General features: G+C 42.9%; 2 long non-coding RNA genes across 2 annotated transcripts in view; one reads left to right on the top strand and one right to left on the bottom strand.

Annotated features, from left to right (window-relative positions):
• The window catches only part of LOC310754372, a 55,963-nt gene that overhangs the window by 8,577 nt on the left and 28,454 nt on the right, over window positions 1-18,932 (bottom strand). The window lies entirely within an intron of this gene.
• LOC310754393 lies at window positions 5,070-17,378 on the top strand. Its single transcript, XR_014543794.1, has 4 exons — window positions 5,070-5,165; window positions 9,710-9,797; window positions 12,873-13,046; window positions 17,212-17,378. It is a non-coding gene; the product is annotated as an uncharacterized lncRNA (long non-coding RNA).

The following is an 18,932-nucleotide window of genomic DNA, read 5'->3' as shown; positions in this document are numbered from 1 at the left end:
TGCATGAGAGAAGAAGCAGTGTCTTATCCAAAGTTTCTATCTAAATGTCTTTAATTTATATCTGACTTCCTAAAAGGAAACCACATCTTTTCCCCCTCTTTTTTTTTTAGGGAGAAAAGTTTAAGGCTGAGAGAAGCCTTTCACACCAGAGCATGAGAAAGTGAGAATGCAGGAACAGAGAGAGTTATGGGAAAGTCAGAGGTTGGGTTCTTAAAAAAACCAGATGTGTAGGATTCTTTCTGGCCATTAGGCACCCTTTCAAATGCAAGCTCTTCTTCTTTTTAAGTGCATGAACACCAACAGGAAGACTTTTAAATTTATCCTGAAGGTCAGTAATTAGGAGAAGGGCACTCCTCACCAGACAGGGCATTCCACAAATGCAGAACCACCTCCGAGAAGCTCTTGCCACATGTCAATGCAAACCTAGCCACAGTCAGGGTGGCACCACTAATATTTACATGTAATATGAATTAAATGCAAAGTTAAGCCAGCTTTCAGAGGGGAAAAACATAGCCCTTATCTGGGCTTACCGTGGGAAATGTGTTGTGAACTGTATATGAATTGAACCCTTTGCCGCAGCAGCAATCTATTGACAAGAACTGGTGTTTATTTATGTACTAAAACAGGCCTTGTCTAACATCTAACATGATCTTGCTATCGTTCTCTCTCTCTCTCTCTCTCTCTCTCTCTCTCTCTCTCTCTCTCTGTGTGTGTGTGTGTGTGTCCCACCTCATAAAACCATTGCTTATGCTTCTGAGCAAACTGAAATGATGGATGCCAGGATCTCACCAACCCTAGGCCAGCCCCTAAAACAGATTTGCCTCCAACACTGCACAAAGGAAAAGAGAGCCATGCTTGCCAGATCCCTGTTTTCACAACGAAGATCATTACCTGATAACAACAATCATCTCCCCCTGAATACTTGGCCTTCTATAGGCTGCATTCATTATTTAGTGTTTCTACAATAGCCTTCCTTTCCCTGATTTACAAGCCAGGATATCATGGTCAAATATACAGAGGAAATATAATTGTACTACAATATGTTATCATACTGAGGAAAAGCTGTAATTGACAAAGGGTCATAGGTCAGGGTCATAGAGCATCTGATTTACATGCAAAAGGTCCCATTTTCAGTTATTGGCATTTCTATGTGAAGTTTGGAAAGATACCCTGTTTGAAATTCTAGAGAAATACTGACACTCCATGTGGACTAATAGCTTAACTTGGCCCTATGTTCCTTGCTACCAACAGTTCAACATTAAAGGGACATGGAATTTCGTCTTTAGTTAAGAAGGGTAGCAGAAAAGGAGAAGGTATTCCACCATTCTAAATCTCAAGGATGGCGTATGAAAAATGTCACCTGTTGAGCTAATAACCTGAAATTTTGTATACATATTCTACCTGATGATGTTTATGGACATGCCAAATTTTAACCCAATCTGATTAAAAAAAAAGTCACCAGAACATTTTTATGAAAACTATTGCTCAACTGTTTTCAGGCTTGTCAAAGAAAGCACACATTTATTTATTTCAAAATGTCATAAGCATCTGGATAGGCTTGTCTAAACAAGAATGTCGCTAGCTGACAAGAGCAGAGTGAAGCCAGCTGCTTGATCTCAATAGGCAGGGAGTTCCAATGTGCAGGTGCCGCCACACTAAATGATCAAATGTGGGATGGGTATTATGCACCACCACCTGTAGTAGCACCAATTCCATCAATCAAAGCAATTGAGTAGTTTGGTGACATTCTCAACATTGGTTAAGGCTATCTCATGTTGGCTCAAGCTCCACAAAGCTGGCAAATTAGAATCTAAGGCTGCTGCCTCAACAGACATGCTTGCAGCCAGCAATGATGTTGTGCAATGTTATGCTTGCTTCCAACTTACTCTCAAACACACTCACACATTCCCTTGGGCTTTCAAACCCAAATCCAGATGGGGAGGATGAAGTACCTGAGACTAGCAAAGATGCCCCACATTGTTTTGGTCCTGTCTTGCCTTATGGACCCACAGAACCTTATTGTATTGCTAGAGGGATGCACTTGTGACTTGATTCCTGCCTGTATGCTGATGTATGTTCTCTCTCCCTCCCTCCCTCCATCTTTCACCCACTCTCTCACCCACTTCTGCCCACCCCAATCCCTCCACGCTGGACAAATTTCACCTCCACCAAACTCCGATGCACAGCTTGTTTGAAAAGGCAGAGCTCCTCAACTGTCAGAAAACCATATCTGATAAGGAACATCAAGGGCAAACAGGTAGGATGCACTCAAGATGCATTCCCAATATCCCTGTAAATATAGTTAACAGTCATTAGTAACATATCATAGCTTTTGCATCTCATGCTCACTTTAGCCTATTTCCACAATCAGGGCAAGCCCACCAAAGTCTATTTCAAAGATCCTATTGTACAACAAAACCCAAATTCTCATATAGAGTGGCTACTAAAGTGTTCCAGTAAACAAATGGGGAAACATCTTGAAGGTTATGGTTCCTTTTGCAAGGAAAAATGGCAAGCCCGGGTACTCAAGTCAATGCCCATATATCATTTCTGCTATATATTATATATAATATTTTCCCCTTCATGAACATAATCCATAAATGGTTTCCATATCAACAGAAATAAATCTCATTCTGTATTCTGCAGATTACTCTTTAATAAGTCTCCTTCGACGACAGATTGAAAATCCATTCTCTGTTGTCCTTCCAGTGCCTCAAGCTAATTCTCTCCTCCACCAATATAAAACTCTGCTGTTTTCACTCTTCAAATGTCCTTTGGATCAGAGATATCATTCAACATTTATGAAAGATGTTAACCTTCCTGTCCTCAACCTTTCCCAGAACTCAGATGCAATCCCATCAGCTTCTTCTAACACTCCCTGACACTATTTGTCTGTGATTATATCCTAGATGTGTTTTAAAAAAAATAAATTCAAAGAATAAGCACCATTTGTAAACCAAGGTAGGAAAAAAGAGGTACACAACCTCAGATGAAATTCATTCAGCACAACCTATTGGATGTTCCTGATCCTTTGGTTCTCCAGTGTAAAGTATTATTCTTTCAGACCAGAGATGAGGAACCTATAACCTTCCACATGTTGATGCAACTCCCATCATGACCATTGGGCTGCTGACTGGGGCTCACAGTAGCTACAGCCCAACAACATCTGGAGGACCAGAGGTTCCTCATCCCTGTAATAGGCCCTATGTGAGCATCTTTCCTCCAGGTTTCAATTTCATCTCTCTTTTATTCGTCAGTGCCTGCTCCACCCATCTGTCCCTCAGATCCTGACTTTTCTAGCCTTCAGATCTCTTTCTAGTCCCTCAGATCTCTTCCCACTGGCCTTCATCTTCCCTGTTCAGCACAATTGTTACTGTCCTCTCTTCATTTCCATTGCACAGCCTTTCCTATCTCCACAGATTTGATTTTGCCAGCCAAAATGACTTTTCATTTCCCTTACCCAAACCACACTGTTAGTCAATATTCTATAGCTGACAGCTTCACCAGAGCAGTTAGAATGTACATAAATGAATCTGTGGCTGGATTAACACCATTCTTCAGCAACAGGAAGGAACATCTGCACAACAGCACAACCTTGTGCTTGATATATATTAGGATACATTAACTGCCATATTCTGCTTCTTTACTTGCAGTCATTGCAGTTTACAATTACAGGTTTTCCAGCAAATGCACACTACTACAGATATTATTATTTATTTGTTTAGCCAAAATTATTAAATATACATCTGAAGGACGGGGGAAGATCACTGGCCTATGAATGCATTCATAGTATTAAAGGGTTACTAATCTGTGTAAAGCTCAACAACCTTGACCTGCCCCCCCAAAAATAAACAGTCCTTTTGAATATTCACCAGTATTTTAGTAAACATTCCTCCTAATATACACATCTTTGTATGCAACTTTGGCTAGTGTGCATATTTTTTTAAAGCAATCTTACCCAATAATGCATGCCATTTATTTGACTGGAGAAGAGCATCTCAAAATTCAGAAAAGTGCAGCTTTTCAAGGACATCTGCATTTTCATCTGCCTATTGTTTCAGGAAGGGGAAACAGAATTTCTTCCCCCATCCCTAACTATGGACATTGACGTCAGAATGTTAGATATCCTCATTGCCACACAGCTCTTCAAGTAAGCTTCTGGGGTGACAACTCTTGAACCCTAATTACTATATATCACTTTGATTGATTGATTGATATGATGCCCTTCATCTGAAGATCTCAGGGAAGTTACAGCATAAAAATACAGAATAAAACCACAAAGAACATAATAAGAATACAAACAAAACAATAATCCCCCCTCCCAAAAAAATACCCACATTTAAAAGGACATAGACGGTTAATCAGCCCAAGGCCTAATTGAAGAGGATGTATAATGAAAGCAACAAACCTCCCTGAGGAGAGCCACTTTCAACAACATGCCTTTAAGCATGTGTTTTGCACATTCTACTTCTCTCTCGTTTCATGTTCCTCCCCTACAAAGGGAGAAAGATAGTGTTATGAGTTTGTGGGTGTCAGACCACTGTGAATTCCTGGACCAATAAGTGTTCTTATTGGGATGTTAAATGGGGTGCCAGACACCTATAATCCCTGGGCCTAGCAAATGTTAGATCTAATTAGCACAAACCCTGGATAACCACCTGGAACCCCTGGAATCTTGCACAGCTTGGAGAATTTGGGTGGCGTGCAACAATATTATCTCTTCCCCAAACACCAAAATAAAGGCTCATGCAAAAAGAAGGGCAGAGCAATCATAAACTACTCTAGTTATTCAGGAATAGACACACAGCCACATTGTGCCCTATCTAATGTGTGCTTGGCTCTAGAAGGGAGGGAGAAAGCACAGAAGATGTTAAAATGACAGACACGCCTCCTCCCTCAATTAGGGACTGGGTCAGCAGTGATGCCCACATGCCACCAATACACAGAGGGAGCCAGTGAAGTCGTGATGGAGACACATCCTTGCATCACAATGTTCACAATAATACCACAGTACAGGGGTGGGTGGTGCTCACTGGGACTGTTAGTGAGGAAGGCAGGAAACTCAACAGTATTTTGTCCATGCCTTCTACCCTGCAGAGGCAGCACTGAGAATAAGGAGTAGGGAGCTGGCATACAGTTCCACCCACTGGAGCTCTAAAAAGGAAGTAAGACAGGTGGCAACAAGCTGAGAGCAGTGGGGCAGGGCACTCTTCCCCCTAAGAGACCAACCCTTGAAACAAGTTTAGATTCGTGCTGCTCTCAAAAACTGTTTTAGGAGACCGGTACACACACGGAGGAGAAAGGGGAGCCCAAAAAAACCTTGCACCCACAAAGCTCCCTAGGAACAACACCTGCAGAGAGCATACATGGTCTGTCTGAGCAAAGGACTCAAGATCCAGCTAGGAAGGGAAATACTCTTTTTATAAGCAGCCAAAAAACAGGCAAGGAGGGCAGCTATAGACCCACACAAACAGCATCCCATCCATGACTCCATCCTACTTCTGCCATTATGTTACTACAGCCTCACTGGTGGAATTTCTCCCCTGGTAGGGCACTGTGCCAGTGCATCTAGAGTGTTCTGGTGGTGTATCTGTTATGACAGTGGCATATCTTCATTTCCACCAGCACTGAAGGACCTTCTGCTGAATTTTATAACCTCTCACCTGAGAGATCTTCAATACAGACTTTAGGCCCACACTGCAGAGCAGCTGAGCTTATCTACACTATGACAATTCTGCCCAACCTCCTCACCAAATATATTGGGTCCATAGAATTTCCACCTGTACAGATCCCCTATTGACACTCTCTATAATTATTGTAACCCTCACATTACACCATAGATTAATAGATCCAATTTCTAAGAAAGAGGCCATTTAAACAAGGCAAAATGATGAAACTCAAAAGAGGAAAAAGAGAAGTCTTTAGAAATAGCAGAGACCTGACATGCTAAATGAATGTTACTTGTGTCAAGTTGTTTATTTAAATGCATCTATTTAAAACATTTAACTAGGAATTTACCACTGAGATTAAAGGAGTTACATATATTTAGCCTAGAGGAACAACATGATAACATTTAAACATCTAGCAGGCAATGTTTTAAATGAAGGAAGAAAGAACTGAGAGTGTTAGTAAGACTGGGTTGATGGGGCGGGGAGGAGTGCAAATCCACATTGTGCTTTGTTGTCCTCTTCTGGCAGAGCTAACAACTTGTGCTGAGGGCCTTAGCAGGTCTAAGGTTCCATCCACACTTAACAATTACTCTATGTTTTTTAGGCACAGGTCCATGCTTTAAAGCTCTGTGTCTGAACACACACACACACACACACCGTGCTTTCCGCACCAAACCCTCTCTTTAATGCTAAATCAGAACAAACAGCAATTTGGGTTTTCTGCTGCACAAAAGGTAGTTTGGAGTGATGAGCTGCTTGCTGATACAGGGAACAAGAAGGATGCTGTAATGTGTCTTGTAATGTGCTAATACCTCTTGCTTGCCTGAATTGAGATTATGCAGATGTATGGGTGCCTCTGGCTTTTGTGTGGCTGGAATGTAGTCTATTATACAAAGGTAAGAGTCACATCTGTTGCTTGACTTACTTTTGCCTCTGGCTCCACCCAGTGCTGGCTTGAGACATCCAGAAGTTTGCCTGTGAAGTTATGGGGCTGTTGGACTGAAAAAGGTTTCCCACTCCATCTTGCAGGATAGAACAGCCTTCGCCAACCAGATGCTTTGGACTACACTTCCCATAAAAAGTGGTGTTGGGGGATGAGTGTTCACACCCCTGGGCTCTCACTTGTGGGGTGCCTCAGGGTTCCATCCTCTCCCTGATGCTTTTTAATATCTATATGAAGCTGCTGGGAGAGATCATCAGGGGGTTTGGGCTGGGTGTCCATCAATATGCAGATGATGCCCAGCTCTACCTCTCTTTTAAATCAGAACTAGTGAAGGTGATGAAGGTCCTGTGTGAGTGTCTGGAGGCAGTTGGAGGATGGATGGCGGCTAACAGATTGAGGTAGAATCCTGACAAGACAGAAGTACTGTTTTGGGGGGACAGGGGGCAGGCGGGTGTGGGGGACTCCCTGGTCCTGAATGGGGTAACTGTGCCCCTGAAGGACCAGGTGTGCAGCCTGGGAGTCACTTTGGACTCGCAGCTGTCCATGGAGGCCCAGGTCAATTCTGTGTCCAGGGCAGCTGTTTACCAGCTCCATCTGGTACGCAGGCTGAGACCCTACCTACCCATGAACTGTGTCTCCAGACTGGAGCATGCTCTAGTTATCTCCCACTTGGACTACTGCAACGCACTCTATGTGGGGCTACCTTTGAAGGTGACTCAGAAACTACAACTAATCCAGCATGTGGCAGCTAGACTGGTGACAGGGAGCCGCCGGCGGAATTATATAACACCGGTCCTAAAGGATCTTCATTGGCTTCCAGTGCATTTCTGAGCACAATTCAAAGTGACCTTTAAAGCCCTAAATGGCCTCAGCCCTGAAGGAGCATCCCTACCCCCATCGCTTGCCTGGACACTGAGGTCCTCCTCTGAGGGTCTTCTGCTGGTTCCCTCATTGTGAGAAGCGAAGTTACAGGGAACCAGGTAGAAGGCCTTCTCAACAGAAGTGCCCTCCCTGTGGAACACCCTCCTTTCAGATGTCAAGGAGACAAAGAACTATACAACTTTTAGAAGACATCTGAAGACAGCCCTGTATCAGAAAGTTTTAATGTTTTATTATGTTTGATATATTCTCTAAGCCACCTAGAGTAGCTGGGGAAACCCAGCCAGATGGGCAGGGTATTAATAATAATAATAATAATAATAATAATAATAATAATAATAAGCCCTAGCCAACATGGCTGTATGATGATGGGATTGTCATGAGACATTCTTGTTGGCTAAGTATGGAGAATGTGATCCTGCAGGTGTTGCTACAGGTTCCATTATTCCTGACTATTGGCCATGTTAGCTGTGATGGATGGAAATGGGGGTCCACCAGCATCTGGAGGGCCAAAGATTCCTCATCTCTCATGTAGATGTTACTAAAGTTTTGTTTTTGTTTTTTACTTGATCCAGATTAGACACCGTTAGAGTCTGTCACTGTTATTGTGATTCCTCTTGCCTTTGTTTCCATGACATGCACACACACAAAAAACCTACACAACTCATTTGCTTGAATTCCCTTTCATGATATTTAAGAAATTATGCCCCACTTTTTGAAAAAAAACTTCTCTACAAAGCAGCTTACAACCATATTCAAAATCACAACAATATTACTGTATATTACAATCATAACATTTATAGCAAGAAGTACTGGACATGATGGCTGTATGAAAGTTTTGTGCATGGACCTCAAGATTTGCCTAGAATTTGTATCTGTTACTGAGTCATTCTGTGCTCTCTCTGCTTCAGTCTGGGTTCCCATTTCCAAGTCGCTCTGTATAGAACAACGCTTTCTATTCACTACAGTGCAGAATCTAAAAATAGCTTTAACCACTTTCCCCCTTTGGGTTCAAGTGGATGAAATTTGCAGGAGGAGGAGCCCTTCCACAGTGGATTAAGCCAGCACAATTGCATGCAGATAACATCCAAAGGTTTCCATGCGGATCACTTTTACAATTGTTTTAAAACAGAGGAAAAGTCTGTAATTTTTTCATTTTCTGCCAGAATTAGGTGCGGTTTGTAGGCATGGTCATCCTTATGAATCTGCTCAGCCATTGTGTACAAAGGATGTTTGATTAGTTGGCCTTTGGCTGTTAGATCCAGCAGTGCTTTTCTTAGGAATTCTCTTGACGAGATGGGGATGCTATTTAAAGCCAATGCTACAAGATGAGCCTTCACAGCCAATCTTGCCAGAGAGGGGGAGAGATATAACTCTCTTTTTTTCCAGAAGCCAGCATATTGATTGAATCCCCACCCCATATTCAGCCTAAATTAAACACTTTTCTCTTTTCAGGGCTGCTCCAAACTTTATTGAAGAGGGATTAGGCATAGAAAGCCTTAAGATAAAGTGTATTATTTCAAAATTAATTTAAAATATTGAAACAGAGCGCTCCAACTTTTTTGTTCCATAATTTTAATTTATGTGGTTAAATTATTATTTTTAAATAATTATCAATGGATTATGTTCTGACCAAAACAAGACACTACCCTGCACATTCAATAGAAACAACAAGTTTCACCGTTAGATTGTTATTTTGTGACCCTGGTTCCTCTTGGCAGATTTGCTTAGGAATTAATAAATTAGCAGTGTATGTTTACTCAGAATTTAGTTCCATTGTTGTTATATGGGGCTTATTCCCAGGTTAGTGGATATATGTTCACACACACACACACACACACACACAAATATCTCTTATAACTCAACCATCGGCCCTTTTCTTGGTATGTATCGGGGTGGGGAAAGAGAATTTACATTCTGCTGTGGTTACTTGTATTGCATGCAGCATTCTTTAATTTAGAGAGAAAACTGGATTTCCACGGCTGCACTCACACCGGTGCCGTTATGAAATGCTATAACTTAGCAAACACTATGCATAACTTACTACAGATCAAGGCCTTTCATCTTGTAGATTGCAATCCAAATCATGCTGTAAGTGTGTTTGTCATTCCCCACAGAAGCAGTTCATTTTATTCTGGGGAAAACAGAAGGGGAGGGGGGAGGAAAACCCTGCCATTTTCTGAGCCACATACTGAGTTTTGCATGGCTTTCTTTGCAGAAGTGCTCACACGGTTCATTAAGGAGAGACTATAGTACTGGGGAGGGCCCGGAGCTCAGCAACTGAGAACCTGCTTTGCATGCATAAGGTTTGTCTAATCCATGGAATCATTGGTTAAAAGGATGCCTTGTAGACAGGGCCGAAAAAGTCCTGGCAGTGTAGGATTTTTCTATCATAGATTTTTATTGATTTTCATACAATTTAACAAATTCAATTCAGCTTCCATACTATAGTCCCTTAGCATTTTGACTTCCCATCCTCACTTCCATGATGTTTCTGTTCAAATCATTTTATCTACTGCCTTAAATAGAATACATATTTCTGTAACATATATTCTCCATTACATTTTTTTTTTATCATTCTCATTTCCAGTCCTGCCTGCAATTTGGTTTAGTTATACTGTAATATTTTCTTAGGTAATCCGAAAAGGGTCTCCACTCTTCCACAAACCTTTCAATTTTTTGGTCTCTTATTTTTTGCCATCAATTTCATCATCTCCATATAGTCCAGTGTTTCCCAAAGTGGGTGACCTTGCAACCAGTCAAGGAGATAAGACTAACTGCGGCAGTTTCCTCTTCCTGGGAACTTCCGGAGAACTCAATAGACAGGAGGAGAGTGAGGGCAAAACAAGACTTAATTGCTTCTGCTTGGCACTGTCCCTAGCTCCCTTTTTGGGATTCCTGCCTTCCACCCTACCAGTCCCAATGGATACCAGACACCAATGGAATCTGGCAACCTGCTGCTAGTCAGAACCAAAATCATGAAGTAAACAGACCAATAGTACTTGGTAGTGCCATGCAGACATCCAGTGAATGTTTCTGTGGAGGGTGAGGACAGAATTGTGGCCAGTGTCCCTGATTTCCACATGGTCAATATGCACATTATATACACATAGGTTCTCTCTGTAAAATATGCAAAAGACAGGGTCCCAATGGTACATTATTCAGTTCAGCAAGATGGCAATTAAAGTGGTGACGGAGGAACCAGTCCCAATTCCTGCCCACAAATTCACCGAATCTCTGCACAAGGCTACCAAAAGGCAGTACTGTGTCACACTGGGGGACAGGGGGTGGGCAGGTGTGGTGTATTCCCTGGTCCTGAATGGGGTAGCTGTGCCCCTGAGGGACCAGGTGCGCAGCCTGGGAGTCATTTTGGACTCACAGCTGTCCGTGGAGGCACAGGTCGATTGAGTGTCCTGGGCAGCTGTCTACCAGCTCCACCTGGTATGCAGGCTGAGACCCTACCTGCCCACGGACTGTCTCACCAGAGTGGTGCATGCTCTGGTTATCTCCCACTTGGACTACAGCAATGTGCTCTATGTGGGGCTACCTTTGAAGGTGACCTGGAAACTGCAACTAATCCAGAATGCGGCAGCTAGACTGGTGACTGGGAGCGGCCGCCGAGACCATGTAACACCGGTCCTGAAAGACCTACATTGGCTCCCAGTACATTTCCGGGCACAGTTCAAAGTGTTGGTGTTGAACTTTAAAGCCCTAAACGGCCTTGGCCCAGTATAGCTGAAGGAGCATCTCCACCCCAATCTTTCTGCTCGGACACTGAGGTCCAGCGCCGAGGGCCTTCTGGTGGTTCCCTCTCTGCAAGAAGCAAAGCTACAGGGAATGAGGCACAGGGCCTTCTCGGTAGTGGCGCCCGCCCTGTGGAACGCCCTCCTATCAGATGTCAAAGAGATAAACAACTATCTGACATTTAGAAGACATCTGAAGGCAGCCCTGTATAGGGAAGTTTTTAGTGTGTGACATTTTAATGTATTTTAAATCTTTGTTGGAAGCCGCTCAGAGTGGCTGGGGATAATAATAATAATTATTATTATTATTATTTCTAAAAAAAATAACATCATCAGAAGAGGAGACTCAATCGTACAGGGCCCCTCTTGCATCACAGTATGTACCCTGCAGCCATGGAGGCGAATCCTATCACAGATCCAAGTAGCTTGTTGGGGAGTCTCTTAAGGTACTGGCCCTAGGATATAGCCCATTTGATTACTCTGCCCTCCAGAGTCCTGAACAGACGCCCTCTTGCTCCAGACTCTCCGCAGTCAAACCTGGTTTTTTAAAGCAGCAGTGGTAACAGAAAGCCTGAAGTGAAGCCCAAACCAAAAGATGCAGCACTTGATTCATAGCCTGAATTCTGTCCTGGAGGAGAAATCATGAATCTCTAGATCTAAGCTAGGATGGAATAGCAGTGCCTTTCACACTGAATGGATATCACTGGTGACGCATCTTTCTGGATGCTTGGCTGGACAGTTCCTGTGCCGTCTCAGCAATCTACTGGCCTCAGCTGTAGATAGGGAATCTGAGTCTTTCAGCCCCAACACTGACGGTGATTAGACAGACACCTTGATAAGTTCAGTCTCAGTGGTGTGGCTCTCTAGTAAATGAAGTACTCCCATCAATTTTGCTACCCTCTTCCTTTGTCAGAGGAGAATAAGCACAGTAAACAAGTTGCTGCATGGTAAGAAAGGACCCACTTTAACAGCAGCAGCGAAGAACAAAAATTAATGCAAGAAACTCATACAGCATATGTCATTGTCCGGTCTTGGCACCAAATTTCCTTGAACAAATTTCAGCTAAGCATGCCGACTGATAAATCCATGAGCATAAAGTGTAAATCTCTCACTCCAAGAGCCTATCTCGCCTAACACCACCCTGTTTATTGCCTATGTACTGCAGTTGCTGCACAACACTGTACCCACTTAGCATAACAATTCCATATTTCAAATCCAACTGCAGGTAACACTAATTACAAGAGAATGTTGTTTGGCATCTGCATTGAATGTATTTGTAAGCCTAACACAGAATTATCCATGAATGTTAAAAGATCTGTTGCTTATTAATGAGTGCAACACCCGTTCTATTCAATATTTTTGGACATGTTTTGGTCCAGCTTTCAAAAACTGAATATATCAGTCTTACAAATGCTGGCTCTGCTGCTACAGATGTTGTCAGCCAACAGAACTGGGAGGGCATTGGGGTGGGGGTGGGGGATAGAGGGAAGTTGCTGGCAAAAGCGGAAGATTTTTTTATTGTAAAACTGCGTAGAAAAATGATGAATTGTCTTTGTGATATGTACACAGGAAGGAGGAGGGCAAATGCTTTTGGCAGCCAAGTTAGATCTCGTTTTCTCCTCTTTTCTCTGCTAATAGATGCGAAATGGCTCGTGCCATTGTCCAGTCTTTTGAGGATAAGATGACTGCACTGTCAGATTTTTATCCCCCACTGATGACTCCTTTTTCTAAAGTGGGAATACGGAGAACAAATTTCCCTTTAGATCTCTGTCAGTGGAGTAAGGCTCATGTATTCCCCAAGGATGGACTCGGGTAGCATTAAAACCATAAGCCCCTTGCTTTCTAGATATGGGATGGACCTTGAGGGGATTGAAGGATACACACAGGTGTAGGAAGTAGGTCAAATGGATGAAATATTTGATCATAGAACTGGAAGGGATCATGGAAGGGGTCATGTAGTCCAACCCCCTGCTAAATGCAGGATCTGCAAATGGGATGAAACTACAGCCGGTTTGGGAAACCTTTGGCGCTCTAGATGCTGCTGAACTACAACTCCCATCCTTACCAACCATCTCTCACACCTGGACTACAGCATGCCTGACAGACACCCACCCATTACCCCTGACCATTGGCCACGCTTGCTGGGACTTATAGTACTTGCAGTCTCACAACATCTGGAGGGCCACAGGTGCCCGATCCCAGATTTAGATAATACCATGTATATATTTACCATGTATAGCACCCAAAAATCAAAGAATGTGCCATTCTTCTCTGTGCAGCTGCCTCTTTGTCCACACCAGGCACTCTGGCGGGAGACACCCTGCTGCGTGTGCAGCTGCCTGCTCCCATACGGGGGCCTTGGCAGGTGAATCCGGAGCAGCCCCAGGGCAGGAGCAGCCAAGGGGGCAACCAGTGCAGCAGTGGACCAATGTGTATGGTGGCAGGGCCAGCCATGGTGCGAGAAGCATGTGGCTCGCCATCCTGAGACGCCAAAGGGGGCAGGCAGAGAGAGGGGGCTCTGTATTGGCAGGGAAGGGCCCCCAAGAGATGCATGTGCTGCATGTTGCTGCCAGAAAAGGGAGCCACCTCCCTCCCAACCTCACAGCCCCTTTGGGACCACTGCAGTCCAGTTGTGCCCTTCAGAATTTCTGCCTGGGGTGATGTCCCCTACTGCCTCCCCATGCTATGCCTCTGCAGTCAACCAAAATACCAGAAAAAACAATCAAAGAACTGGACAACTTGGATGATAGCTCTCTGAATAACTGTTAGCAACAACAGGTAAAAAGGAACTCTAGTTGGAGAGGGGGAATTGGAGAGGGCTGGTGCCCTTATGTTTGTGAACTTCACTGGATGCTAAATGGATTATCTCTCAACAGCAAGTCAGCATTCCACGGCATGTAGGACACTATGTCTTCATTGGGCTGTTCTTGATATTCCACCATTAAGTTCCCCCACCCCACTAAAGATTTTTGTACTTTTGAAAATCTTGAGGTTGCCCTAAGATGGCTGATACCTCCCTCTTGTTTATGGGTGATGCCATTCTGGCTACATAAGGAATGGCACTCACAGCCTAGACATCAGAAACAGATAGAAAGGTGATAAACAGAGCTCATATTTAAAGCCTCATGAGATCCATCAGTGAGAATCCAGGATATATGACATCACACCAGAACAAATGGTTGTTTTGCAGCCAAGGATATATGGCTACAATATCTTTTGACACAGTCTCCCGAACTACTTATGAGTGGAGACTGCATAGAGTAACACCTGGTTGCTAACACACAATTGTTGCTCAATAAAGCAGTAGTGAGTCTAGTATGAGCAGTAATGACACAGAAGAAATAGAAGAAATGGCAAGTTTACCTGAATGCTTCTATCTGGCTGTCAAAAGAGAAAAAAAATCTGAAAAGGAGCTGTGATGTTTATAGCATTCACTGTCTGTGATGTTAGCTGTAGAAACAGCGATGAGAGGAAGAAAGTGGCGTGAAAATACAGATACAAGGGAATGTTTACAGCAGATTTTTTTCTCCAACACAAAATAAGGGCCAAAATAATATCTGAAATAAGAGCACTGCCTGTTGTATGAAGGCAGCTCGTCTTCCTTATGCTCCCTGATCGCACTCTTAACCCCTTAGAAGGCCCAGGAGTAGGTTGATTTGTATTTGAGGTCGGATGTGGGTGGGGAAAGCCATTTCTTTGCAAAAGAAGGAAAGAAATTACACAGAGATGCCAGGCATTAAAAAAATTATTGAGCCAATTACAGCACTACTTAGTACAAAAACAAAGAGGGAAGGAGCAAAATGGACAAAATTAATCATGGATGCATTTGACCCACAATGCTTGTAATGAGTATTTAAACACTCCTTTTGAGAAGAACAGGGGAGGGAGAGAAACAAGCAAAAAACAACAACAACAACACACACACACAAAAAAACACACAACTCCACAAAAAACTGGTTATACTAAAAAGTCAATTCTGGAACTTGAATTATTATTTCCTTTTCTGTAATTAATTTTAGCCTAGAAGAGACATTAATACTGTTTCACAACCTAAATACATTGTTTGGGAGAGCTCAGAATGGAGACATTATTTCCCAGTTATTCTTTTTCATTCCGACTCGACACAGATATTTATTTATTTATTTATCCTAAAGCAATAGGTATATAGAGAGAAAAGATAAAGTATGGGGGGGGGGAATCTTCCCACTTCTGGTGGGAGGCTCCCACTAGCAGAGGGAATGGGGAAATTGCCCCTGCCTTACAGGGCTCCTGATCTGAGTTCTCTGGCTCCTTATATCAGAATTGGCACATTGCACATGCAGGCACATGGTGCTAATTGGATAGACTTTGTCCTGAATATACAGTGGTACCTCGGGTTACATATGCTTCAGGTTACAGACTCCGCTAACCCAGAAATATTACCTCGGGTTAAGAACTTTGCTTCAGGATGAGAACAGAAATCGTGCAGTGGCGGCGCAGCAGTAGCAAGAGGCCCCATTAGCTAAAGTGGTGCTTCAGGTTAAGAACAGTTTCAGGTTAAGAACAGACCTCCAGAACAAATTAAGTTCTTAACCCGAGGTACCACTGTAATTTCATTCTGATCTCTGCACTAAAGGGGATTTTAGAAATGCATATCTGTTTATCAACAAAATATTTCCAACTGAGGAGTTTAGAAACCTCTATGTGTCCTCAGTGCTAAAATAGATGTTACTTTCATAGTGTGATTAGGTAAAGATGAAGGACTCCTGGATGGTTAACTAGGGCTGAGCTAAAAAATTTTGGAGCTTGAGGCAAAAGGCTCAAGATGGCATTTTCCCTTCCCCAATCTATAATGCCGAAGCTTATTGGACTGGCAGTTGAATCTTACTTTAACTCTGGTTATCAGGCAATGCCCAAGCAGCTGCCTAGCTTAGGTGGTGTTTGGCAAGCTGAACAGCCTACATAGCTCTGCCTTCCAACACAGGTGAATGACTTAGGAAGGATGGCTGGGGAAGGAAGTGAACTTCTGCTACTTCATGCATCCACAAACCTGCTTCCTGAGGCAGCAACTTCCCTCTACTCTTGACTGTAGTACCTCAAGGACTGCCTCTGGCCCATATGAACCAACCTGGACCCTGTGATCATCTGAGGCCCTTCTTCATGTACCTTCCCTCCACAAGAGGGGTATATACAATGCAGTTGAACCAACAATGCAAGGATATTTTATAAGTTGTGTGTCCTTGTTTCTCAATTTGATCCTTTTACATGGTTTTGTATGTTTTGTGGAATTTTATGTATTGTGATTTGCTGTTATTTTTCTTGATTATAGATTAGTCATTCTTTATTGTAATTGAAAAGTGTAAACTGTTTAATTATTATTTGTTGATGTTTAACTTTACTGTTTACCAATAGATTTTAATAGATTATTGAATATTGCTTTATTTGATATAAGTTTATTTTAAAGTTATTGTGACCTTTTTATATTGGATCAGATTGTTACTATTAATGTTTGATGTTTTGTTGTGTTTTTGTGTGTGTTGGAAGCTGCCCGGAGTGGCTGGGGCAACCAAACCAGATGGGTGGTGGATAAATTATTATTATTATTACTATTACTATTATTACTATTATTGTTGTTGTTGTTGTTGTTGTTGTTATTATTATTAATATTATTTAGGTAGGCACATGATAGGAGCTGAATCTCACATAGCTTCCCTGTAAGATTGCTAGAGAGAACTCTGAGAGACACTCCCATTGTGCCCTGATGGGGGAGGGTGTAGCCATATAATATCTCCTCACCTGTCTGGGCACTTCCTCTTTGCTCTTTCACCTCATGTAGAACATATGCTAAGTCTAGGCCACAGCTCTGACTCCATTTTAAACTAGACCAAAGTATGTCTTTGTAACTGGATTACCATTTTAAGCCTACCTGAACAACGCTGCTGTTATCTGTTACTCTTCAACAAGTATTCTGAGTAAATGTTATTTTTTCCCTTTCAAGGTTTGCCATAATTCAAAGAGCAAAAAAGAGGACACATTTGCCGACTTCTACTTTTAGCTATGGATTGCTATGACGACTCTCATTTTACATACCCATGAAAAAGAGGATGCATCCTGGAAAAAGAGGACAGATGGCAACCCATAGAGGAAATAAACTTTACAGAAGGCACTGAGTTAAAAAATATATATGAGGGGGTACTTAGTGCAGTAAGGGGGGACCTCTGGGAATGGTTGCTGCACATGTTCTGCTGAAAAGAGAGAAATTAACCCCCTAAAATGTGGGTACATGCACACCTCTCTGTATTGCAGCTATGAGTCTTTGCCGAGGGTATTATTAACTTGGAACATGTCCTGTGTGCAGGAGAAAAGTGACAAACTGGATACTTGCGATCAGCATTAAAATTCTGGGTGGCTGTTAAAGTGTTTTGGAGACAGAGAGCGAGACAGAGAAAATATACTTTACAGGATATGAAACAGCTGCCCTTCAGCTGGTGTCCCTCACAGATTGCATCTATCGCTTACAGATTTCACAGATTACATTTGTGATGCATGTTACCCTGGGAAGTCAATCTGACCAGACAACACGAGAGGCTTAAATTCAGCCCAACTTTATTCTGTCTGGTTTTATAGAACCTAAGTGAAATATTGCCACTAACTGGCCAAAAAAAAAGGTTTTCCCATGACCCAGTGATAGAAAAATGATTGAGAACTCTCAGCTTCTTGATACGATGTTGTCAACCTCCCCTGAACAGTTAATCAAACTTTTAATTGGGGAGGGGGCAGACAATCCGCTCACTGTTTGAAAGTACACGAGATTGCCACATTCAGCTGTTTTATAAAGGAGCTCTAGGAAGAATGCTGATGGGGTGGTGACAAAATTCAGTTCACATTTAAAGGCGCCCCTAGCTAATTAACATTTTCCAAAACAGTAAATGAGCCAAAGCATAGTCAGCCAATGAAATTTACATAGCTACAAATTTTGCAATGCAGTTCTCCAGCCAAGTAAATGATATACTAGGGTAAAGTGTGCATATAAATGTATGTATTGATGAAAAGAACATACAAAAATGCATTATATTAGGTGCCACAGGGCTCTGCCCCTGCTCTCTCTGCTCACCAACCCCCTCTGCAAACTCTCCACCCTTTACATCTCGAACAAAAAATTGGCAGCACCATTCATGACCAGCAACCTCCCACAGCACCAGTCACCCCCATGGTGCCCATCTGTCCCTCACCTGACATCACAGTAACATCAGGCGATGCTTCCCTTTGAAGCCCCAATTGCTGGGACTTCAAAGTGAGACATGGGGCTTTTAAACTGTGCTTTGTAAACACCCTCCCAAGGAGATGTTTACAAAGAGCTTTCAGACTTCACTGCAGGTTGGATTGGGGGAACTAGATGCCCATCAGCAAACCAACCATGCCTGAATGCAGCTGGGGGAGGCACTTCTCTTCCCACTGCAGGCTGGGTGAAAGATCTTCCCAGTCCACTGGACAAAGGTTCTCCCCACCCCTTGCCAGGTGAGTTTCATGGCTAGGGAGGGGCAAGCACTTTGGCCAGCAGGTTGCTAAACTGCTGGGTCAAGGTCTCCTCGGCCATCCATTAAGGAGGTGAAGGTTATCACATAGCAGGGAGACTTATGTGGAAATGCAGAAAAGTGAACATGATTGGGGGGAAAGAGAAACAAAGACTCCCCCCCACACACCATAGATTTAAAGTGC

Source organism: Podarcis filfolensis, assembly GCF_964270895.1.
Source record: "Podarcis filfolensis genome assembly, chromosome: Z".
Lineage (NCBI taxonomy): Eukaryota > Metazoa > Chordata > Lepidosauria > Squamata > Lacertidae > Podarcis > Podarcis filfolensis.
The sequence above is the reverse complement of the archived record's forward strand: the minus strand, read 5'-3'. Positions and strand labels throughout refer to the sequence as shown.